The sequence below is a fragment of the Gorilla gorilla genome, chromosome 6 (assembly GCF_029281585.2).
Source record: "Gorilla gorilla gorilla isolate KB3781 chromosome 6, NHGRI_mGorGor1-v2.1_pri, whole genome shotgun sequence".
Lineage (NCBI taxonomy): Eukaryota > Metazoa > Chordata > Mammalia > Primates > Hominidae > Gorilla > Gorilla gorilla.
In genome coordinates, this window is record NC_073230.2 from 168,254,550 (window position 1) to 168,280,784 (window position 26,235).

Genomic DNA, 26,235 nt, shown 5'->3' on the forward strand with positions numbered 1-26,235 from the left:
CCAGCAGCCTCTGCCCCAAGAAAAGACATGCCATATCCCCCCAAAACACCTACAATCTAGGCCACTCAGGCATTTACAGACACTGCTGACATTGAACACAGTAGAAGAAGTCTTACAGAGACTACACTACTGTGCCCACTCAGAACCAAAGCCAAAACACCCTATCCAATCAACATTATAGGATACATCTGCAGGAAAAATGCTTTCTCTATGAAAGCTACTCCATAAAATAAGAAAGCAACCATTCCATGAAATATGCAGACACCAATGTAGAAACATGAAAAGATACACGAAAAAGTAAGGAAACATGACACCTTAAAGGGAACACAATTCTCTCTCTAGTAGCAGACCCCTAAGGAAAGAAAATCTACAAAATGCATGAAAAGTAATTCAAAATAATGATCTCACAGAAACTCAGCAAGAAACAATGCAATATAAAGAGGCAATTCAACAAAACCAGAAAAACAATTCCTAATATGGAGAAATTCAACAAAGAGATAGATGTCATAAAGTGAACAAAAGTCTCATAACTGAAGAATTCAATTAATGAAATAGACATAAAATCAAGAACTTCAACAATAGACTAGACTAAGCATGAGAAATAATTCCTGACTTTGAAGAAGACAGATCTTTTGAAATAACCTTCTCAGACAAAAAAATGAGTTTTAAAAATGAAAAAAGCCTATGGGACTTATGGGACAAGATTAGGCTAATACATACTCACTTTATGGAAGGTCAAGAAGATGAAGACATGGAAAAAGGGATAGAAAACCCATTTATGGAAATAATAACTGAAAACTTCTCAAGTCTAGGGAGAGATATGAACATCCAGATACAAGAAGCTCAAATATCTCCAAATAGATTCAATACGAAAAGGTCCTCTCCAAGGTACATTATAGTCACATTGTCAGAAGTCAAAGAGAAATAGAAACTTCTAGAAACAGCAAAAGTATTGAGTAATATATAAAGGAATGTCAATAAGACTAACAGTAGATTTTTCATCAGAAACTTTGCAGTCCAGGAGAGAATGGCATGATATGTTCAAAGTGCTGAAGGAAAAAAACCTGGCCAGCAAGAATATTATAGCCAGCAAATCTGTCCTTCAGAAATGAAGGAGAAATAGTCTTTTCTAGACAAGCAAACCTTGATCATCATACTAGCTCAGCCCTACAAGAAATGCTTAAGGGAGTCCTACATCTAGAAGTGAAAGGATCTTAACCACCATGATAAAATCTCACAAAAGAATAAAAATCACTAGGAAATCAGATACACAAATGAGAATGAGAAAGAAATCAAATCTTATCACTACAAAAACCCACCAAACTGCGAAGATAAACCATAAGAGAGGAAGAAAGGAAAAAAGGATATAGAAAATGACAACCAAACAATTAACAAAATCACTTGAGTAAGTTCACACCTATCAATAACAACCTCGAATGTGAACAGTTTAAATTCCCTGATTAAAAGATCTAGAATGGCTGAATGGATTAAAAAATAAGACTCAACTATATGCCGACTATAAGAAACTCACTGTACCTGTGAAGACACACGTGGATGGAAAGTAAAGGGATGAAAAAATACATTACATGCAAATGAAAAAAAAATGAACAGAAGAAGCTATATTTATGACAGATAAAGCAGAATTTAAGACAAAAAAATAAAAAGAGACAAGGTGATTAAATAATGGCAAACGGCTCAACTCAGCAAGAGGATATAGCAGTTGTAAATATAGGTGCTCCCAACACCAGAGAACCCAGATATATAAAGCTAATATTGTTTGAGCTAACAGGAGAGCTAGATCCCAATATAATAATTGTTTGGGATTTCAGTACCCCACTCTCAGCATTGGACAGATAGTGTAGACAGAAAATCAATAAATAAACATTGGACTTAAACTGTACTATAGATCAAATGGACCTAACAAACATTTATAGAACATTTTACCCAACAGCTGCAGAACACACATTCTTCTCATCAGTGCATAAAACATTCTCCAGGATAGGCCATATGTTATGTCACAAAACAAGTCTTAACAGCTTTTTAAAAATAAAAATCATATCAAGTATCTTCTCAGACTACAGTGAAACTAGAAATCAACACCAAGAATAACTTTGGAAACTATACAAATACCCAGAAATTAAACAACATGCTCCTGAATGACCATGGAGTCAATGAAGAAATTAAGAAGACAATAAAAAATTTCTTGAAACAAATAAAAATAGAAACACAACATACCAAAACCTATAGGATACAGCAAAAGCTGTACTCAGAAGGAAGTTTATGACAATAAACATCTACAACAAGAAAGAGAAAACTTCAAATAAGCAATCTAACGTTGCACCTCAAGGGACATAGGAAAGCAAGAGCAAAACAAACCGAAGATTAGTAGCAAGAAATAAATAATAAAATTGAGAGCAGAACTAAATGAAATAGAGACTAAAAAAGAATGCAAAAGATCAACAAAGTAAAGTCAGGTTTTTGAAAAGATTATCAAAATTAACACATCACTAGCTAGACTAAGAAAAATAAAGATGACTCCAACAAATAAAATTAGAAATAAAAAAGGAGACAGTATAAGTCATACCACAGAAATACAAAGAAACATCAGACATCATTAAGGACAACTATATGCCAACAAGTTGGAAAACCTAGAGAAAATGGATAAACTCCTGGATACATATAACTTACCAAGATCCAACCAAGAAGAAATACAAAACCTGAACAGGCTGTTAATGAGTAATGAGATTTGAATCAGTAATAAAAAGTCCCCCAACAAAGAAAAGACCAGGACTGCGTGGCTTCACAGCAGAATTCTATCAATCTTTTAAAAAGAAAAAAATACTCTTCTCAAACTATTCCAGAAACTCAAAGGGCAGAAATTTGTTCAAACTCATTCTATGAGGCCAGCATTACTCTGACACCAAAACCAGACAAGGACATAACCAAAAAAGAAAACTATAGGCCAATATCCCTGGTGAAAATAGGTGTAAAAATTCTCAACAAAATACTAACAAACCAAATCCAACAGCATATCAAAAAGATTATACACCATGATCAAGTGGGATTTATTTCAGGAATGCAAGGATAGTTCAATATATGAAAATCAATAAATGTGGTACGTCACAAAAGCAGAATGGACAAAAACCATATGATCATCTTAAGAGAGGCAGAAAAAGCATTTAATCAAATTATCCCTTCATGATAAATATTAACAAATTAGATACAGAAGGAATGTATCTTAATACAAAAAAAGGCCATATATGACAAACCCACAGCCAACATCATACTGAATGGGGGGAAAGTGGAAAGATTTTCTTTAGGAACTGGAACAAGACAAGGATGTCTACTTTCAACACTCTTGTTCAATATAGTACTGAAGGTTCTAGCCAGAGCAATTAAACAAAAGAAATAAAAGGCATCCGAATTGGAAATGAGGAAGTCAAATTGTCCCTGTTTGCAGATGACATGATTTTACATATAGAAAAACCTTAAGACTCCACCCAAAACTCTTAGTACTGATAAATACATTCAGTAAAGTTGCAGAATACAAAATCGACACAGAAATCAATAGCATTTCTATACAACAATAACACACTACCTAAAAAAGAAGTTAAGAAAGCATTCCCATTTACAGTAGCTGCAAACCCCCACCCCCAGTAATAAATTTAACCAAGGAGGTGAAAGATCTCTACAACGAAAACTACAAAACACAGATGTAAGAAATTGAGCATGACACGAAAGAAAGAAAAGACATCCTATGTTCATGAATTAGAAGAATTAATATTGTCCAAATAACCATATTATCCACACAATCTGTAGATTCAATGCAATTCCTATCAAAATATAAATTACATTCTTCACTGAAATAGAAAAAATATCCTAAAATTCATATGAAACCGCAAAGATCCTGAATAGCTAAAGCAATCCTGACCAAAAAGAGCAGTTAGAGGAATCACACTACCTAACTTCAAAACATACTACAAAGCTATACTAACCAAAACAGCGGATACTGGTATGAAAACAGACAACACTGGGCAATGGAACAAAATGCAGAACCCATAAACAAATCCACATAGTTACAGACCTAACTGACTTTTGACAAAGGTGCCAAGAACACACTTGGGGAAAGTACACCCTCTACAATAAATGGTGCTGGGAAAACTGGATATTCATATGCAGAAAATAAGACTAGGCCTCTGTCTTTCACCATATAAAGATCAACTCAAAATGGATTAAAGACTTAAATGTAAGATCCAAACTATAATACTACCAGAAGAAAATATAGGGGAAATGTGTCAGGACATTGGTCTGGGCAAAGATTTTATGAACAAAACTTCAGAAGCACTGGTAATGAAAGCAAAAATGGACAAATGGGCACATATCAAACTTAAGTCCCTCTGCACAGCACAGGAAACAAACAAGGTGACAACCTACAGAATGGGAGAAAATATTTGCAAATTACGCATCTGACCAGGAGTGAATAATCAGAATATATAAGAAATTCAAATAATTCAATAGCAAAAAAATAATCAAATCGATTAAAAAATGGATGAAAGTTTCTGAATAGGCATTTCTCAATAGAAAACATGTAAAGAGCCAAAATATATGGAAAAAAGCTCAGCATCACTAATTACCAGAGAAATGCAAATTGAAACCACAATAAGATATCATCTCACCCAAGTTTGAAAGGCTTTTATCTAAAAGACAAATGGTAACAAATGCTGGTGAGAATGTAGAGAAACAATAAGACTGACACACTGTTGGTGGGAATGTAAATTAGTACAACCATTATGGAAAACAGTATGGGGTTTCCTCAAAAAAAATAAACATAGAACGACCATATGATCCAGCAACCCCACTACTGGGTATTTATCCAAAGGAAGGAAAATCAGTGAATTGAAGAGATATCTGCACCCCCATGTACACTGCAGCACTATTCACAATAGACAAGACATGGAATCAACCTAAGTATTGATGAATAGATAACTATATAAAGGAAATGTAATAAACATACACAATGGAATACTATTAAGCCACAAAAAAGAATGAAATAGGCTGGGCATGATGGCTAACACTTGTAATCCCAGCACTTTGGGAGGCCAAGACCAGTGGATCACTTGAGTCCTGGAGTTTGAGACCAGCCTGGGCACCATGGTGAAACCCCATTTCTACAAAAAATACAAACAAATTAGCTGGGGGTGGTGGCATGCACCTGTGGTCCCAGCTACTCAGGAGGCTGAGGTGGGGGTATTGCTTGAGTCCAGGAGGCAGAGGTTGCAGTGAGCCAAGATTGTCCACTCCAGCCTGGGCAACAGAATGAGACCCTGGGGGTGTCTCAAGAAAAAAATAATGAAATAAATAAACTGTAATCCCAGCACATTGGGAGGCCAAGGCAGATGGATCACCTGAGGTCAGGAGTTCAAGACCAGCCTGGTCAACATGGTGAAACTCCATCTCTACTAAAAATACAAAAATTAGCTGGGTATGGTGCCATGCATCTGCAATCCCAGCTACTCTGGAGGCTGAGACAGAAGAATAGCTTGAACCCGGGAGGCGGAAGTTGCAGTGAGCTGAGACTGTGCCATTGCACTCCAGCCTGGGCAACAAGAATGAAACTCCATCTCAAAAAACAAAAAAAATCCATTAGTGGCAGCGTGTGTGTGTGTGACATTCTATTAAGTGAAATAAATCAGGTACAAAAACATCAATACTGCAATAATGCTAGTTCTCACTCACATGTCGGGACTAAGACATTGACCTCATGTTAGCAGAGTAGAATTAGAGTTACTAGAGACTGGGAAGGGTTAGGGGAGAAGCAGACAGGGAGAGGTTGTTTAATGAATACAAAGTTACAGAGGAATAAGTTCCAGTGTTCTATAGCTCTGTAGTGTGACTATAATTCACAATAACTTGTTTTGTATTTTCAAATAGCTAGAAGAGAGGATCTTGAATGTTCCCAACAGATAAATGATAAATGTTTGAGGTGATGGGTTTGCTAGTTACCCTGATTTGATCATTATGCATTGCACACATGTATCAAAATATCACTATCCCATAAATATGTACAATTCTTACATGTCAATTAAAAATAAGCCACTTCCTGCTTGCTTCCATTTCAGACAAGAAATTAGCTGTAATTCACATTACTATTTTGTATAGTCAATGCATCCTTTCTGCCTGGCTGTTTTTAGGATTTTTTTCCTTTAGTTTCCAAAACTTTAATTATGATGTGTCTTGGTGTGAATGTCTTTGAATTCATCTTATTTGGGATTTGCTCAGCTTCTTGAATCTGTAGTTTTGTACCTTTCTCCATATTTGGAGAATTTTCAGTAATTGTTACTTTAAATACATTTTCAGCCCCACACGCTCTCTTGTCTTTCCCGAATTTCTCATGATACAAAGATTAAGTCTTATTATTGTCCCACAGATCTCCGAGGCTCTATGAATTTTTCTATTTTCTCTCTGTTGTTTGCATTGTGTAAATTCTATTGATGTATCATCAAGTTCACTGGTGCCATCCTCTGTCATTTCCATTCTATTAGTCCGTTCATTGAGTTTTTAACATTTCAGTTATTATATTTTCAGTTCTATAATATTCATTTATTTTAAAAACAACTTAATTGAGGTTCATATATCATAAATGCACTCTTTTAAAGTGTGTGATGCAGAGGATTTTAGTATATTCAGGATTATGCAACCATCACCACTATCTAATTTCAGAATATTTTCATCACCTGAAAAAGAAATCCTGTAGCTGGCTGTGGTGGCTCACACCTGTAATCTCAGCACTTTGGGAGGCCAAGGTGGGAGGGTCCGATGAGGCCAGGAGTTTGAGACCAGCCTGGGTACATAGCAAGGCTTTCCATCTCTACAAAAAAATTTAAAAATTAGCCAGACATGGTGGCATGCACCTATAGTCCCAGTTACTCAGGAGGCTAAGGTAGGAAGATCACTTGAGGCCAGGAAGTTGAGGCTGCAGTGAGCTACGATCACACCACTGCACTCCAACCTGGACGGGAAAGAGACTCTGTCTCCCAATAAATAAATAAATATATAAATAAAATAAAAATAAGAAAAACACTATACTATTTTCAGTCATTTTCTCTTTCCTCCTCCTCTAGCCCCTGGAAACCACGAATCTAATTTCCTTTTCTATTGATTTGCCTATTCTGGAAATCTCATATGAATGGAATCCTACCCAGTATGTGGTCTTTTACGTCTGGCTTCTCTCACTGAGCATGTTTTCAAGGTTGACGCACATCCAGCCTGTGTGGGTGCCTTGTTCCCTTTCTATGGCTGAGTGATATTCCATAATGTGGACATACCGCATTTTGTTTATCCATTTATCAGTTGATGCACACGTGAGCTGTTTTCATCTTTATCATGAATGATGCTGCATAGACATTCATGTAGAGATTTTTGTGTGGACACAAGTTTACATTCCTCTTAGATATGTACCCAGGAGTGGAACTGCCCCTCCTGGGCTCAAGTGGTATCTTCCAGGAATATCTCTAACATTTTGACAAACTGCCAAACTTTCTCAAAACAGTTCCAACATTTTCCAATCTACCAGCAAAATCTGAGAGTTCCCATTTCTCCACATCCTTACCACTGTTTCATTTTGTTTTTAAGACAAAGTCTTGCTCTGTCACCCAGGCTAGAGTGCAGTGGTGCAATCTCAGCCCACTGCAACCTCCACCTCCTGGGTTCAAGCAATTCTCCTGTCTCAGCCTCCTGAGTAGCTGGGACTACAGGTGAGTGACATCATGCCCGGCTAATTTTTGTATTTTTAGTAGAGATGCGGTTTCACCATATTGGCCAGGGTGCTCTCGAACTCCTGACCTTAGATGATCTGCCTGCCTCAGCCCCCCAAAGTGCTAGGATTACAGGCGTGAGCCACCACGCCTAGCCTGTTTCATTTTTATAACTTCTATTTCTTTGCTGAGATTTCTATTCTATTTTTCCATTTATTTCAAGAGGATTTGCAATTTGTTCTGGAAATATTTTTATGATGCCTATTTCAAAATCCTTGTCAGATAATTCTGACACCAAAATCTTCCTGGTGCTGGCCTCAGATGATCATCTGTTACTGAAATGGTCGTGTCCCTGGGTCTTCATGTGATGAGTGATTCTTAACTATATCTTCTCTCAAGGGTTTTGGTTCCAACGACAGTTCAGTTCTCAGAGTTCTTGCAAAGCTCTTCTGTGTCATTCTTCTGGTGCTGCAGGGACTCCCACTCAAACCCTAATCTTACCCCTACCCCTACCCTTAACTCTGCTAGTGCCATCTGCCAGCACAGAGGATGCCTCCCTGGCTGTCTGGGGCCACTGCCTTCTGTGGTGGTGGCACGGCTGAAGCCGACAGGCCCAGGTGGGGGGCAGAGACGCAGGGCTTCACTGATGCTGTGCTGTCGGCAGCTTGGACCACCTGCCTGATGTTTGGGTCTAGTCCCATCCCAGCTATCAGTGTGGGAAGAAACCCACTGCCTGCACCCTTCCCATGTCTGGTGATGCTCAGGCCAGCAAGGCATTGGCTGCTCTGCTCACGGCTGAGAGACAGAGCTGCTGATTCACTCTGGAAAGGCTGTGGCTGTCCCCATTGGCCCCAGGAGGTCCTTGGCAGCTCCCACTTCTGTATATGTGACTCTGGGCTGTCACCTATGCCATTGCCTCAGCTAAGCAGCGAGAGCTTGCTGAAGCCCAGAGGGCTGTGGGACCATGAAGGCAGCTCTCTGGACCCTGGGACTCGGGCCCCTTCTTCTCAATCTCTGGGAAGTCCCCATTGGTAGGTTTCTCCTCTCTTCATCCATGGAACTTTCTGGAGGCAGCAGCTCTGTTGATGCCCAGGCCCCGGAGCATGAGGGTCCCTGTAGTGACCTGCCGTCTGCCTGGGTCTCACTCAGCCCAGAGTGGGTGGGACATGCTGGGGCAGGAGGGAGGTGACTCCACATGGCCGGATCCCTGTGACCTCAGGGCCCCCAGACCCTAGCCCCACTTCTCGGAACCCAGGGTTCAGGGCTGGGTCAGGCCCTGGACAAAATGAGGGACACGGACCAGTGTCTGGTCCCAATGACCCTGAACAACAGAGTCCTGAGGGGTCCTGCGGGGGCTGCTCCATCCCCGTGCCCTGGAGCAGGGCTGAGGTCCTGGGAAGGAGGTGGGAGGGTTGGCTGCATCTGGCAGTGAGGTTGAGCATGGGGTCCCACGGAGATGCTGCACCCAGGTGGGGACACTGGGGTGTGAAGCCATGTGGAAGGGCTGCTGGGTCAGGGGCAGGGAGGTGTAGAGAGGGGGTCTAGCTAGAAGGAACAGCAGGAGAGGCTGGAGGTGAGAGGGAGCCCCGGGGACCTGCGTACGTGGGCACGGAGCCATGATGTGAGTGTGGGGCTGGGCGGGAGGCAGGGGAGGGTGCCCTTGAGGCTGAGGAACACTTCACTGTCAGGGCTGGTCCAGGTGCCCAGCAGGGCGGTGACCTGGTGCTGGATGGAGCCGCACCCCCAGCGGTGGGGTGGGAGTCTGTGGGCAGCTGCAGAAAGGGCAGAGGAGGTTTGGATTTGAAGGAAAGGCAGCAATGTGGTCACAGATGGATGGAATCCTGGGGTTGAGGGGATTTGCTTTTGTGTTAACGATCGCAAGCACAAGGGCCGGAATTCTCTATTACAACAAGAAATAGCTTTAGAAAATATAAAATGAAAAGCTATTCATAGCGGGCATGGTGGCTTATGGCTGTAATCCCAGCACTTTGGGAGGCTGAGGCGGGTGGATCACCTGAAGTCATGAGTTCGAGATCAGCCTGGCCAACATGGTGAAACCCCATCTCTACTAAAAATACAAAAATTAGCCAGTCGTGGTGACGTGCGCCTATAATCCCCACTACACGGGAGGCTGAGGCATGAGAATTGCTTGAACCCTGGAGGCGGAGGTTGCAGTGAGCTGAGATTGTGCCACTGCACTCCAGCCTGGGTGACAGAGCGAGAGTCTGTCTCTAAATAAATAAATAAATTGATCGCAGACACCAGCACACATCCATGTCCTGAGAAGAACCAGGTGGGGAGGGTGATGAGGAGGCTAGGGGGTGTGGAGGGTTGGATGAAGACTGAGAGAGAGGGGGATTCAAGGCTCTCCAGGAGGTGGGAGGGAAAGGTCTTCATCTTGGACCAGGCAAGGTCCCCCCTCTGCTCCTGACTGCCACTGGCTTTCCCGGATCTCTGCCTTGCAGATGACAGGCTGTGGGACACTGCAGCTTTCATGATCATGTGAACCAACACCTCACAGGAAATCTCACCGGAGCTCTTTCTCCAGTCTTCAGACAGAAGGTTCTTTGTTAGGCACAAGAACAAGCTGTCCCAGCCTTGCTGTTTGTGCTGGAAAGGGCCTTATCGGAGACGCTCCACGTTACAGAATCCACACTCCACGTTACAGAGTCCACACTCCACGTTAGAGTCCACACTCCACATTACAGAGTCCACACTCCATGTTAGAGTCCACACTCCACATTACAGAGTCCACACTCCACGTTCAAGCGCAGGCTATGTGTCCTCTTCCCTGTTGCCCCAACACCTCCCTGCAACCCCCACTCTGAGTCTGAGGCTGTGGGGGTCTGGGTGGGGTCACACTGGTGTTGAGGTGGGGTGTGAGGTCACTGCAGTCTCCTGAGCAAACAGGCAGCCAGGGCCACTGCGGCCGCAGGGGAAGCGCCTTGCCTGAGGAGCCATGCTTCTCATCGTCCAGTTTCTAGGGATCTCCAAACTCTGCACCTTCCACACGGGCTGCGTATCAGGCTTTTTCCAATTTTCTTTGTCCAGTAATCTTCATTTCATCTCAGACTTCACAGTGGAAAGTGGTCTGCAGAGATTGCCCTGTGAATCTCCGTTCTTGGGTCAAACTTAACGTTAAGAGCAAATTTCTAATCAGTTTGGCAACTGACCACTTTCTCCCAGGACTCATCTGCCTCCTGCGTTCCTCTGTTCTGGCCAACTCTCTGCCATCAAGGACCTCGATCATGTCTGCTGCAGAACCACAGAGCAGGAAAGTGCTGAAAGCTGGATCTGCAGCAGCAATTGAAAGGCAGTGCGGTCCCAGCGTTCTTTATACAGGTGGCATGGGGTTGGGGCATGCATTTATACAGTGAGGCAGCTGATTTTGTAAAACTTTTCCATGTGAGAAGACAGTGGCTTTGAGAAGTAGCAACAGGACTAACCAGTACAAATTTTTATATGCCAATCATGTCCCAATAAAGTGGTCTTAAAAAAGGCTGAAGCTTATGACAAAAATAAAGAAAGAAAGCAAAAAAAGAAAGAAAAGAAAAAAAGAACGCACCCCCAAGGTGAATTCCAGGCAGCAGCAGCAGCCGTGGTGGATGGGCTCAGACCAACCCTCAGTGGGAGGAGCTAGGGAAGACCCCGCAGCTGCCCCGCTAGGTAATGACTGTGGGAAGCTGGCCCTAATCCCAGAGTTCCCAGTGCCCTCACAGTTTGTTAACACAGGACACCCCTAACACACCAGTGTCATGAAAAGAGGGGGGTCCCTGAAGAGCACCCAGGTCCCTCCAGGCCACCCAGGCCCAGGGGTTGGTCTGGACCTGCTATCTCCTGCTTGTTCCCCCCAGCCCCTCCAGGGTCTGCCTCTGACACCAGCTGAGTGTGACCTTTGATGTCTCAGAGCTTCCGTGTCATCAGTTGTGAGGTCATCTCCTGTCTTTCTTTCCCTTGGTGTTGGAAACTTTCAAATAATGTCGCACTCAGAACTCAACCTGTAACACTCCCATAGGGACACCTTCAGTGATGCTGGCCGGTAGCTGCACCCCTCATCCTTCTGTCTGGGCTGCTTCTTCTAGTCCTTTCTTGGGATCTGAATTTTACCCCTAAACTCTGTGCCAGGGGCCGAGGCCACAGTGCATGCTGGATGAAGTCCCAAAGCTGCACTCAAGAACAGCTTATGTTGGCGAGGCACAGACCAAGTGCTGCCTCAGATGGAGAAGAGCCACCAGGACTTTAGACAAACCCGGAGAGAACCCCAGAGGTGAAGAGGCCCGGTGCTGGCTGGGACCTGTGCTGTTCCCCACGGGCCGACACAGCAGGGCCTCAGATACAGGGCAGACACATCCAGCCCTGCACGGAATAGCCAACAGGCTTCTGTGGGGCACATGGAATCCTCTGCAGAGCTGTCTGTGTCCAGGGGCATTTTGTTCACTAAATGGTTCACTGAAGTGCTGTCCTGGAGAGATTTTCCAGCTTTAACGTATTTTTCAGTTGCCTTTTAGGAGAAATATCTGGTAGCGATCAAGAAAGCACAGTTGTCATAAATCAATAACTTTTTTAATGGATTTTTTTCTTTTAAATAGACTTTAGTTTTTAGAACAGTAACATTAAGTGGAAAGTACAGAAAGTTCCCATTATCCCCTCCCCTCACACGGCCTCCCCACAGTCAGTGTCCCCCACAGAGCGTTGCATTTGTGATAGTCAATGAGGCTGAGTGAACATCCTTGTCACCAAGAGTCCACAGTTTACATTAGGGTTCACTCTAGGTGTTGTTATTTCTATAGGTTTGAACAAGTCTAATGATGTATATCCACTATTACAGCACCATGCAGGGTGGTTTCACTGCCCTAAAAATCCTCCGTGTTCCAACTTATCATTCCTCCCTCCCAGCTAACCCCTGACAACCACTGGTGCTTTTACCGTTACCATAATTTTGCCTGTTCCAGAATGTCGTATCGTTGGAATCATACAAGTATGTACCCTTTTCAGGTTGACTTCTTTCACTTAAGAACATGCATTTAAGCTTCCTTCATGTCTTTTCATGGCTTGACAGCTCATTTCTGTTTAGCCATGAATAATATTCCATTGTCTGATGTACCACAGTTTATCCGTTCTCCTACTGACAGGTATCTTGGTTGTTTCCAAGTTTTGGCAGTTATGAATAAAGCTGCTGTAAACATCTGTGTGCAGGTTTTTGCATGGACATGTGTTTTCAGTTTATTTGGGTAAATACCAGGGAGCATGATTGCTGGATTTTGTGGTAAAATGTTTAGTTTTATAAGAAACTGCCAAACTGTCTTCCAAAGTGGCTGCGCTGTTTTGCATTCCCACTTTGGAATGGATGAGAGTTCCTGCTGCTCCACATCCTCGCCAGGTTTGGTGCTGTCAGGGTCTGGATTCTGGCCCCTCTAATAGGGGTGTGGTGGTGTCTGGCTGACATTTTAATTTGCATTGCCCTGGTAACATATCATGTGGAGCATCTTTTTCATATGCTTATTTGTCATCTTTATGAATGTCAATTCAGTTTCCAACATTCTTAAAGGAAAAAAGAAGATTTTCAGCTAAACTTTTCTGGTAAATTGAAGATGTAACACATATCTATTCATATGGAAAGTGATGTCACCTCTGAAATATTGATAATTCTCAAGGAGAAGTTTCCACGGAGGACACAGCACAGCGAGCTCCAAGTATTCTAGCTTTGGCCAATTGTGAGAGGCTCCTTTAGGTTAAAGGCAGAATACGGTTATGAAAACCACAGGGAAAAGAGGGCATTTTCCAGTCTCTTCATAAAGAAATTGGAGTCTAGAATAAAATGTGCCCCTTTGTTAAAATATTATTGCTCAAGAAGTAGAAATATATAAAACATATATATCATATATATATAATACTCACACACACACAGAGCAAAGAAAATACGGTTCCAAATTCATTCAAACTGGTTCCGTACTGTGCTTCAATTCTCATGTCAGATGCTGGGTTGGAAGGATTTGGGATGTCATGTAATCTGAAGCCTAATGATCCAAACAGATTGAACGTTAAGTCAGTAAGAATTTCTTATTGCTTTTTATAGGATGCTTACTGATTTGAAAACAGAATGTTTTTTAAGAGAAAGAAGTTAAGTGCCACACATTTCAACTTAAAATGTGAGATGAAGTATATTTCCTTGCCAATAGACACAAAAACATGTAGCTTTTTTCTTTTTCCACAGACTTTATAGAGCAGATCCGTTATTTCTGTGGAAACCCCTGGTGTGCCTGTTGATGGAATAAACGGTGAGCTTGGAGCACCTCGCCGCTCCCTGGCCGCAGGCCTTCCGCAGCTTCCCAGGGCTCTGGGATGTGTCCGGGTCATGTAGCCCCCAACAGATGCCTTCAGCTCCCCAGACTCCGTGCTCAGCACACTGTGTTCCAGCTCTGCTCCTGTAAAGCTCATCTTCTCTTAATTCCACTGAGCATTTTTGTCTCTTTCCTCTTCACATCTGTTGATAGTTCCCTGCACGTGAATGCCAGCCTCTTCGTCTCCAACAGTTAAGAGATGCCCAGGTTTCCCAGCCACTGCAAAGGGGCCCTGGGTGAGGCAGGTGGCGCATCTATGCTGCCTTTGAATCAGATGACCTGGGCTCAAATTCAGCCACTCACGAGAACTGTGGAAGCACTTACATTACTTCAGCTCTTCAAGCTTCAATCTGCCCCGACAGTGGAGTGGACATAATATAAGAGACGACATGCCCCTGGTGCCTGCTCCATGCTGGACATGGTCTCAGCTGCTAGGGATGGCAGAGAGGAAGGCAGAGCTCACCCAGGAGGCCAGGCCATGCAGGGCTGTGGGCCACTGTTAGGGGCAGGGGCTTGATTCTGAGGGTGACAGGATTTCATTGCTGGGTTTTGAGCAAGGGAATGCTATAACAGTATTTACCTTTCTCAGGCTCAGGCTGCAGTGTGGAGAGTGGAGGAGGGGAGACAGCAGGAGGCCTGGTGGCATGGGGCTGCCAAGCTCCTATGGAAGGGACAATGATGCTTGGGCCCAGTGTAGCAATGAGGTGACCGACAACCTGTCCAGTTTGGAATGTGTGTTGAGTGTAGAGGCATCAAGGCTCACCAGATGTCAGGAGGTGTAGGTTTAAAGAAAGTTCCTAAGTCTGGGCCGTGAGCAGCCCGATAAATGTGGTGTCACTTTCTACAGTGAGGGACAGAGCAGGGAGAGAAGTCAAAAGTTCTGATTTGAACCAGACTTCCAAATGGAGATGTCCTACAAGAAGTTGGGTATGTGAGCCCAGAGAACAGGGCTGAGTATATAAATCTGTGAATCCACTGGCATCATGACTCCTGGGATGGCGTGACATGGCCTAGGGAGGGATAGAGGAAAGGCAGCTCCGTATGCTGGAGCTTTCCAAAATGTACATACAGTCTGGGAGAGAAGGGTCCAGCTGTGTGGCAAGGAGACAGAAGGAAAGTCAGAAAGGTGGTGCCTTGGAAGCCAAGTGAAAAAACTGTTCACAGAAAAATATTTCAAATGTTGGTTTCTAAAAGGTTAGCAAAAGTGTCCAAGTGACACTTCGTCTCTACAAAAAAAAAAAGCCAGGCAATGGGGTGCATGCCTGTAGTCCCAACTACTCAGAAGGCTGAGACGGGAGGATCGCTTGAGCCGGGGAGGTTGAGGCTGCAGTGAGCTATGATCACACCACTGAACTGCAGCCTCGGTGTTAGAGCAAGACCCTGTCTCAAAAAAAAAAAAAAAATGTCCAAACACTGTTGAGAGGACAAAGAAGGTGAAGAGTGAAGTTTTTGATTGGATTTTGCAAAATGGACATTAATGGAAACTTTGTTAAGAGCAGTTCCTTTTGAACCCTAGAGTTGGAGGCAACAGAGAGAGTGAGAAGTGGCTAAATGGAGAAAGGAGGATGGGCAGCTCTCTTGGGGGTTTCTGGTAACAGAGGAGAAGAACGGGCTGGTATCTGGAGGTGGTATCTGGAGGTGGGTGCATGAGCACCAGAGAGGAAAGTCAGATTTTCTGTTGCTTTTTGTTTGGTTGGCTGATTTTTGTTTGCTCTGGTTTTGGATGGAGAGTAGCATATTTGCATATTGATGGGTTGATAACTCTGAGTTATGAAAAGATCTCATTAATGAATATGGAATACCTAGTCATACGTGACATTGAGTAAATGCTGGCTGTTGTTTTCATCACTGTCACCTTTTTCTAAGCCTCTCTTCACACGTTCTGGCTTATTCTAGTTTGAGTTAGAGCACTGTTGTATGAGCTACACTTCTGGTTTTATCAAACACTATGTTATTCTACACTATTTCTCACATGGGCCTTTGCTTCTTGGGTTTGGTACAAACTCCTGGATGGCAAATTCTGTGCCTTGTCCACTGCCCACCCTGCGATGCCTGGCACTGTGCTAGCTCAAAGCTTGAATTCAAGTCAGCTGCGAAACTGCATCCAAGAGTCATCTGGAGGAAAGTGTTGTTTGCTCTTGGGGCATGCAGACCCAATCTGATGGGGCAGGTGCTCTGTCTTCAACTCCCTCTGTCCCAAGGGAGGGCAGGAGGAGGAGTGGCACAGGCAGCTGTTGTACCTCCCTGTGAACAGGAATCCCAGTGGCGGAGTTCAGATTTCTGTAGCTGGACACATTCTTGGCCTCAAACTGCACTGCAATCACAGCCATTTGGCTCCAAGTTCTGAAAGGGTGGCTTGTGAAAAAAGAACTCTAGAGAGAAATTAAAGCTCAACTTCCAAGGAATTTCTAGTCTGTGTATTTGTGTTTTATCCCCAGTTGATAGTACCTAGAAGACCAAAAGGAGGGCAGCTTCATGTCTGAGAGTAAGCGCCGACTTGGAAGTCTAAAAGGCACCACACAAGTCTCATCTCCTGTCCTCAAACACTTGAGGCTCCTGCATGTGGCACCCGACAGCGTCCTCTTCTCAGGAGGAGAAACCGCCACATGATGTGCAGACATGGAGACATATTTCCCTCAAGTGCGTACAACAGAGGTTGGAGCACTAAAGCCCTAACGTTAGAGCCAGAGGTATTAAAAAGAGAATGCAAGGCCAAAGCCTTAATAGTAAGCTTTTTCATCTAGTGCTAAACAAAGGAGAATATAGTTCAGTGCAAGAGAAACTTTGAAGCCAATAAAATAGCAGGAAAAATGGAAAATAAGAGGAGGACCAGGTAATTTAGGATATATTTTAAGTTTTACAGCAGAAACAGACACAAAAACCTGAGAAAGACAAGTGCAAATTTAAATGAGAAAATGAAAGCACATTGTTTTCAGGATACCTAAGATAATGACACAAGAATGAAAATGAGTTCATTTCTACAATTACATGAATCGACCAAATGGGCGTTAATGTCTGCGTATTATACACCTTGTCCCCTCTGAAGTTCTGTCCTCATTTCTCCTCCCTCTTTCAGAGTCTCCATTATTTTCCTCTAGAGACTGGCACTCAAGGCGCACGGCTCTGAATCAGAAGCTGCTGTAATTCGGGTGTATCCATGGTAATGATGACGAGGGCTAATACTAATCCCTCCTTCTTGCCTCTTCCTTTCCCGACTCTTGTCCCCAGGGTCCCCATCCCACTCACGTGTGCACACGCACACATGCACACACACACACAGGTGCACACAAGCAGTCCTAGGACATCCACAAGAGGATGGGCACCCATGCAGAGCGGCCTTGCCACCCCCAGAGCAGATAGCCAGCCACACGTCAACATCAGAAAGGCTCGTATCCTTCTGAAATGGAGGACTCCCTGCTGTGAACCTAATAGAATATGGACATGTGGACACCACAGTTCAGCCAGATTCTCTCGAAAGTGTCTCTGCTGATAGAGGTCCACAATGCCATACTCACGTTTAGAAGCCTGAGATATGTGGACTCTGCAATCAGCTGAACTGTGTCCTGCCAAAGTCCTATGCTGAAGCCCTAACCCTTAATGTGGCTGTCTTTGGAAGTGAGGTCTTCAAACAGGTGATGAAGGTTAGGTGAGACCACAAGGGAGGGTCCTGATCCAATGGGAGTGATGTCCAAGGAGACGGCGAAGGGACGTCAGGGATGCGTGTGCAGAGGGAGGACCATATGAGGGCTCGGGAAGACATCAGGGATGTGAGTGCAGGGGGAGGACCACGTGAGGGCTCGGGAGGACATCAGGGATGTGAGTGCAGGGGGAGGATCACGTGAGGGCTCGGGAGGACGTCAGGGATGTGAGTGCAGGGGGAGGACCACGTGAGGGCTCGGGAGGACATCAGGGATGTGAGTGCAGGGGGAGGATCACGTGAGGGCTCGGGAGGACGTCAGGGATGTGAGTGCAGGGGGAGGATCACGTGAGGGCTCGGGAGGACGTCAGGGATGTGAGTGCAGGGGGAGGACCATGTGAGGGCTCGGGAGGACGCCAGGGATGTGAGTGCAGGGGGAGGATCACGTGAGGGCTCGGGAGGACGTCAGGGATGTGAGTGCAGGGGGAGGACCACGTGAGGGCACGGGAGGACGTCAGGGATGTGAGTGCAGGGGGAGGACCACGTGAGGGCTCGGGAGGACGTCAGGGATGTGAATGCAGGGGGAGGACCACGTGAGGGCTCGGGAGGACATCAGGGATGTGAGTGCAGGGGGAGGATCACGTGAGGGCTCGGGAGGACGTCAGGGATGTGAGTGCAGGGGGAGGACCACGTGAGGGCACGGGAGGACGTCAGGGATGCGAGTGCAGGGGGAGGATCACGTGAGGGCACGGGAGGACGTCATGGATGCGAGTGCAGGGGGAAGACCACGTGAGGGCACGGGAGGATGTCAGGGATGTGAGTGTAGGGGGAGGACCACGTGAGGGCACGGGAGGACGTCAGGGATGCGAGTGCAGGGGGAGGACCACGTGAGGGCATGGGAGGACGTCAGGGATGCGAGTGCAGGGGGAAGACCACGTGAGGGCTCGGGAGGACGTCAGGGATGTGAGTGTAGAGGGAGGATCACGTGAGGGCACGGGAGGATATCATGGATGTGCGTGTAGAGGGAGGACTACGTGAGAGCATGGGAGGATGTCAGGGATGTGAGTGTAGAGGGAGGACCACGTGAGGGCTCGGGAGGACGTCAGGGATGTGAGTGCAGGGGGAGGATCACGTGAGGGCTCGGGAGGACGTCAGGGATGTGAGTGTAGAGGGAGGACTACGTGAGGGCTCAGGAGGACGTCAGGGATGTGAGTGTAGAGGGAGGATCACGTGAGGGCTCGGGAGGATGTCAGGGATGTGAGTGCAGAGGGAGGACCACGTGAGGGCTCGGGAGGATGTCAGGGATGTGAGTGCAGGGGGAGGATCACGTGAGGGCATGGGAGGATGTCAGGGATGTGAGTGCAGGGGGAGGATCACGTGAGGGCACGGGAGGACGTCAGGGATGTGAGTGTAGAGGGAGGACCACGTGAGGGCTCGGGAGGACGTCAGGGATGTGAGTGCAGAGGGAGGACCACGTGAGGGCTCGGGAGGACGTCAGGGATGTGAGTGCAGGGGGAGGACCACGTGAGGGCACGGGAGGACGTCAGGGATGTGAGTGTAGAGGGAGGATCACGTGAGGGCACGGGAGGATATCATGGATGTGCGTGTAGAGGGAGGACTACGTGAGAGCATGGGAGGATGTCAGGGATGTGAGTGTAGAGGGAGGATCACGTGAGGGCATGGGAGGATGTCAGGGATGTGAGTGTAGAGGGAGGACCACGTGAGGGCTCGGGAGGACGTCAGGGATGTGAGTGCAGGGGGAGGACCACGTGAGGGCACGGGAGGATGTCAGGGATGTGAGTGTAGAGGGAGGACCACGTGAGGCCTCGGGAGGATGTCAGGGATGTGAGTGTAGAGGGAGGACCACGTGAGGGCACGGGAGGACGTCAGGGATGTGAGTGCAGGGGGAGGACCATGTGAGGGCTCGGGAGGACGTCAGGGATGTGAGTGCAGGGGGAGGACCACGTGAGGGCTCGGGAGGACGTCAGGGATGTGAGTGCAGGGGGAGGACCACGTGAGGGCATGGGAGGACGTCAGGGATGTGAGTGTAGAGGGAGGACCACGTGAGAGCATGGGAGGATGTCAGGGATGTGAGTGTAGAGGGAGGACCACGTGAGAGCATGGGAGGACGTCAGGGATGTGAGTGCAGGGGGAGGACCACGTGAGGGCACGGGAGGACGTCATGGATGTGAGTGCAGGGGGAGGACCACGTGAGTGCATGGGAGGACGTCAGGGATGTGAGTGCAGAGGGAGGACCATGTGAGGACATAGGAGGATGTCAGGGATGTGAGTGTAGAGGGAGGACCACGTGAGGGCTCGGGAGGACGTCAGGGATGTGCGTGTAGAGGGAGGACTACGTGAGAGCATGGGAGGACATCAGGGATATAAGTGCAGGGGGAGGACCACGTGAGGACATAGGAGGATGTCAGGGATGTGAGTGTAGAGGGAGGATCACGTGAGGGCACGGGAGGTCGTCAGGGATGTGAGTGTAGAGGGAGGACCATGTGAGAGCATGGGAGGATGTCAGGGATGTGAGTGCAGGGGGAGGACCACGTGAGGGCATGGGAGGACGTCAGGGATGTGAGTGTAGAGGGAGGACCATGTGAGAGCATGGGAGGATGTCAGGGATGTGAGTGTAGAGGGAGGACCACGTGAGGGGATGGGAGGATATCAGGGATGTGAGTGTAGAGGGAGGACCACGTGAGGGCACGGGAGGACGTCAGGGATGTGAGTGTAGAGGGAGGACCACGTGAGGGCACGGGAGGACGTCAGGGATGTGCGTGTAGAGGGAGGACCACGTGAGGGCATGGGAGGACGTCAGGGATGTGCGTGTAGAGAGAGGACCACGTGAGGGCATGGGAGGACGTCAGGGATGTGCGTGAAGAGGGAGGACCACGTGAGGGCACGGGAGGACGTCAGGGATGTGAGTGTAGAGGGAGGACTATGTGAGGGCTCGGGAGGACGTCAGGGATGTGAGTGCAGGGGGAGGATCACGTGAGGGCTCGGGAGGACGTCAGGGATGTGAGTGCAGGGGGAGGATCACGTGAGGACATAGGAGGATGTCCGGGATTCGAGTGCAGAGAGATGAACGTGTGAGGACATAGGAGGATGTCAGATACGCGTGTGCAGAGGGAGGACCACATGAGAACATGGGAGAAGATGTCGTCTGCAAGCCAGGGAGAGGCCTCAGGAGGAGCAGCCCTGCCACACCTTGCTCTGGGACTGCCACCCTCCAGTACCCTAGGAGAACACATTCCTGTTGGTGAAGCTGCCAAGGCCGTGCTGCAGCACCAGGGGCCTCTGGTTGACAGACTGCAGAGCAGCGATGCCCGTGGTAGCCTCCAGGTAAACTCTCTAGAAGGGTTTTGTTTTCTATCCTCATTTTTCCTGCCTTATCTTTCAAGAGGCTTCCTTTGCCTTCACTTGTGTGGGTTCGTTTCTAAATACAGAGAAGGAATGCAGGCAAGGGAGTACCAAGCCAAGCCATCTTTTTAAAAGATAAAAAGGGCACATTTTTCTTCCTTCCTGAGCAACTCATACACCAAGTATGCACAGAACACCTGTAAATGGTAGAGGATTCAGATATTTTTAAAGCACAAAACCTACTCTTGAAGAACACACAACTGCTGAGTGGTAACAAAGTTTTGGCCGCTATAGCTGCTAAAAATAGAGTTGTCATATCCTAAAACTAAAAATAAGGAAATACATCACTGATCAAACACGCTTGATGGCCTTCATTTGCATACGGTCGTGACAAGCCCGGTGGGAGGTGTAAGAATGCTTGGGTGTTACCCTGCCCCCGAGGAGCTCATGATAGCGATGTTCACAGCATGCTGCAGTTGCTCACATCGTAGTTCATAAGGCATTTTCTCACATGCCACCTAAACTCTTCTGCGGGGCAGCTGGGGCAGGCACCGCCTTTCTATTTCTCAGGTGTGAAAACTGAGGGTCTCAAGGAGGCAAGCACTTGCCAAAGTCATGCAGCAAGCAAGGACAAATGAGAGGGAGGCGTCTCCAACCAGGCGCAGGCTGGCAGATGGGGGCCCGTGAGCACCACTTACCCTCAGGTCTGTGGTAGGGGTCAGATGGCTGACAGCCACATGAGAGGCCATCCTCTTGGGGTGGAGGAGAGAGGCCACTCTCCTCTGGGATGGTCTTGAAAGACGTCTCTGTACAGGGTGGGCAGAGAGGAGAGGGAGACCTTCTCAGAGCAGGGAAGTGCACGCCGTCACCAGGAGCTGGCCAAGAGGCTCACCAGAGCTGTGGTGGAGGCCGTGCAGACTGTGTGGCGGGGCTGGAACCTGGTTTCATAGAAACAACAGGAAGAAAACAGAGTTCTGAGCTGGAGAGGTGCATGGCCAGATGAGCCGCACAGGTGGGTGGTGGGACCAAGGCCACAGTGGTCAGGAAATGATGTGAGGGGACAGTGAGGAAAGAGGATGTCCCAGGGCCGTTCATGCTTGTGACCACAAAGAAGAGATGGCTGGGCCATCCCTTAGCAGGTCTCGTAGCAGTTATGCAGGTGCGATCATCAGTTGATTGAAGAGCTCTCGGGTGAAAAGACACAGAATAGTTCCCATGTCATCGATGCCAGGGTGGGTTTTTATCTCAAAGAAGGCCCATGCCCTACAGCTGGGAAATGCCATTCCCTTCACTGCTGCTTCTGCATTTAAAAGTCCTATCAGTGCTAATGGAACTCACAAATGCCTCACGCAGGGGAAAACACACTGCATGAATAGGGATAGCAATTTATAGGACTGATTGAACTCAAAGGCATTGAGATTACATCCCGCAGAAAGAGGCTGGCATACAATCCAAAAACTGGCCTAGTTAGGTGGCATTCTGAATGAACGTCAGAAATAGCCTGTATTTTTGCCTCAATCGGCCTTTCCATATTCTTTTTCTTAAAAGCTTAAAGCAAACAGAAGGACATGCTCAGTCCTAAAGGTTCTTTGTGGCCCAAGATGTTCTGGCATGAGAACTGCCTTATGCCAGGAGGGAAATGTTCCAGGAAAGGAGGTGTTGGTGGTTTTCAGCCACAGGAACTAGCTCCTCGTGACACCCAATCCTGGGGAATTAATTCTGTGACCCCAGAATAAGTTTCTAAGGACAGGGATGTCACTTGGGTAAGGCATACCAATTCTCCAACTGTGAACACATCTCTGCTTTTCCAACCTCAGCCAAAGGAGGCTGCAGCTCTGGTCGGGCTCTAACACGTGCATGGCTGTCATGGATGCCCATGTGTGCCTGGGCAATAGACGAGGGTGTGCCTTGCTGGCCCTTTCTGTGGTGCCCTGGCTAGCCCACCACCATTGTGCAGAGGAGGGTGCTGAGGCCTGTGGAAGTTACTGCAAGGTCACCAGCCCTTGCCCCGGAGGAATCCGTGTGGTCCCATCTCTCAATCTGCACACGTCGTATCTCCTCCTTAGGGGAGGTTTCCCACCCCCTCTGAACACAGTGAAAAGTGAGTGTGGTTGAAAGCACTGGCCTCAGTCCATGTTCCCTGATAGACACGGCCACATCTGGCAATCTAAACTTTGGGCACAGCACCTGCAAGAAACCAAGGCCCAGGCTGCAAAGAAAGGACACGACAGAGCCTGGACACCGCTGCCTTCATGGGAGCTTGCATGTGCGGGTGATACTGATGTGGCTCCTCGCGTCCTGTGGGTGAAGCTGGAAGTCCCAGGCTTTGCCATCTCTGGTTCCCCACTTCCCCAGTTTCGATGCTCTCCTCTCTCCCCACCCCTGCAAACACACCCTATGATCTAATTTAGCATTCTTCAATTTATTCACAAAATCATTTATTGCTCACGAAGGGATCAAGATCCACGCACACAAGCATTATTCCGGTTTACACAGCATCTTCTCGCTTCTGTGACAGATTCACTTAGGATGGCACACCTTCTCAGATTGTGTTTCCTTCTCATACAATGTCCAAACACCACTTCTCTATCTGGTAAGCTCCTAGTCATACTTCAAAGCCCAATCCAAATGCTATCAACTCTGAAACCTTCCACTACCCAACCCTGCAAGCAGAGCTGCTGTTCCCACAGCTGTTTGCTGTATAACTGATTATATTTGTATTTTTGTATTATATTTGTATATTCCGGATATTTGCTCACATCTTTCTCTCGCATTAGGTAGTGCTGCATGCCACAGCACCAGCACCAAGTGTGGCTCGTAATGTGCTTGCTCTTTATCCAAGGAAAGAGGCATGAGAGAGGCACAACACTAATGAGAGAAGCATTTTCAGTGGACTGTGTAGTAAAACCTAAGTACAGCTGTCCTGCGGAACAAGCCAAGGGAATCTGCCCTCCCCTCCCTCACTTCCAAACAGAACTGGCAACTGTAGGTGCACCCCTTCCTTTTCTTCATAAGGGCCCTTGGTTTTTCTTTGGAAGTCATTCCTCCCTGACAGTCTGAGCATTAATTTGGATGGGGAGGCTCTGACCTTGTGTTTTCAGGGGAGGCACAGAACCTGGGACTACCCTAGGAGAGTTCTCCATCCCCTGGCCTCTGAGATTGGTGCAAGACGGCTCCTGACCCCAGCAAGAACAGCGTGTTACCCCAAATTTTGCCAGAAGTGTTGAGGGAAAGTCCTCTCTGATGTACTGGCTGCAAAGCATCATGCAAGCCCTGAGCTTTGTTACAGCTGTGCAGAGAAAACCATCTTAGAAATGAAGCCCACACAGAGACAGCAGAGTCAAAGATGGAGACAAATTTCCAGATGGTGCTGAGCACCTGGATCCAGCCATGCCTGATGCTCACACTGGGACTTTTGGTCACTTATCCTAAGCCACTTTTAAGTGGGCTTCAACCCCCATTGCCACATAAAATATCCTGGTCATTCTCCACCAATCTCCATATCAGAGGGGAACCAGCACCATAGTCAGGCAGCATGGAAGACGGTGCTCAGGGAAGAGACAGAGGAGTTTCTGCTGCAGGGTCCTTGTCATCCTGCAGACCCAGGTCTAGGGAGGACAGACACCCAGCATGGTCAGGGCATTCTGGGCAGAGGAACTGATCATCAGCCCCTCAGCCACCGCAGAGGGAATGAGTAAGGGAGTCACCAAACAGCAGAAGCAAGAAAGCATCGTATGCCTTTGCCTTCACAAGGTCCAGCCTCCACCCATTGTGACGATGATAACGCCTACCCAGAGGAGACGTGGAGAGGACTCTGGCTCCACTTCTGCGGCTCTGTGCCCATGCTGAGAGGTGCAGCTTCTGGGAGAGCTGCCACTTCCATGTCCCCTTGTTTATCTTTTGTTGTCAGATTACAATATTTCTGATAGCTGGCTGAAATTCGACGCTTCAGTTTGCTGACTTTTGAATCCAACTGGTAGCATTCAGTGAAGTTATGATGCTCAGTCTATCATCCTTCTCTCTCTATCTCTCTATCAATCATCTATCATCCATCCATCATCTATCTACTATCTACCTTATCTATCAGCTATCTATCATCCATCCATCATCCATCTATTTATCTACCATCTCTGTCTACCATCCACCTATCTACCATCTATCAATCACCTATCATCCATCCATCCATCATCCATCTATCATCATCTCTACCATCTACCTATCACATCTATCTACTATCTACCTATCATCTATCATTATCTATCATCTATCTACTATCTACCTATCATCTATCAATCAAGTATCTATCATCCATCCATCATCCATCTATTTATCTACCTATAATCTATCTACTATCTACCTATCATCTATCAATGATCATCCATCTATCAATCATCTATATACTATCAACCTATCTACTATCAATTAATTACCAATATCTGTCATCTACCTATACATAAATCACCTATGTATCTATCATCTATCCATCTTCACATGCACACATATGCACATACACACATATATGTACATGATGTATGTTTCTATACTCATACACACATATAAAGGCAATTCTTATTTCTTATTTTCAGTATCTCCTCCCTGATCAGTGTTCGAGCTGTCCAGGAGATGCATGGCTGCTCGAAGAGTCTCACAGCCAGTTTGACTGCCCCTACAACCAGTTCTCTCCACATTTTAATGTGACATGACAGGAGAAAACAGTCATTTACTTTAATAAATTCTCCTCAGCAAAATGAGAGATTACTTTAAAATAGAAGCAGCCAGGGCCAACACCCTGGGTGAAAATAATTACATTGATTGCTATGGGGAGATTAGAAACTCTTACAGAGGGCTAATAAGAAAAGTCAGCTTAAAACGTCCATATTCAAGAGTTAAGTTAGTACTTACAAAGGGCAGGGAACTGTCTAAGGCCACGACCACAAGCACAGGGGGCCTCTGGGCATCAGCGCCAGGCCAGCGAGTAGAGAAGTCCGGCTTGGAGAGTACAAAACAGGCGCGATGTCTAAAGTCCATTGTGCCGCTGAGGAGAGAGGCCGTTTCTCTTACTGTCTCCTGTCTGAAGAGGAGGAGGAAGTAAAAGTTGAAAAACAACAGGAATGAAGTCAGTGGCAAGACCAGCTGGTGC

The 26,235-nt window shown here is 46.6% G+C and overlaps 1 long non-coding RNA gene across 1 annotated transcript in view; it reads right to left on the reverse strand.

The window, feature by feature from the left end:
- LOC115932930 (uncharacterized) overlaps positions 1-26,235 on the reverse strand; it is a 35,017-nt gene that overhangs the window by 3,906 nt on the left and 4,876 nt on the right. The window contains exons 3-4 of the long non-coding RNA XR_008667469.2: positions 25,998-26,166; positions 21,794-22,033 (exon numbers count right to left, since the gene is read on the reverse strand). This is a non-coding gene — a long non-coding RNA (uncharacterized lncRNA). The remainder of the gene's footprint in view (positions 1-21,793; positions 22,034-25,997; positions 26,167-26,235) is intronic.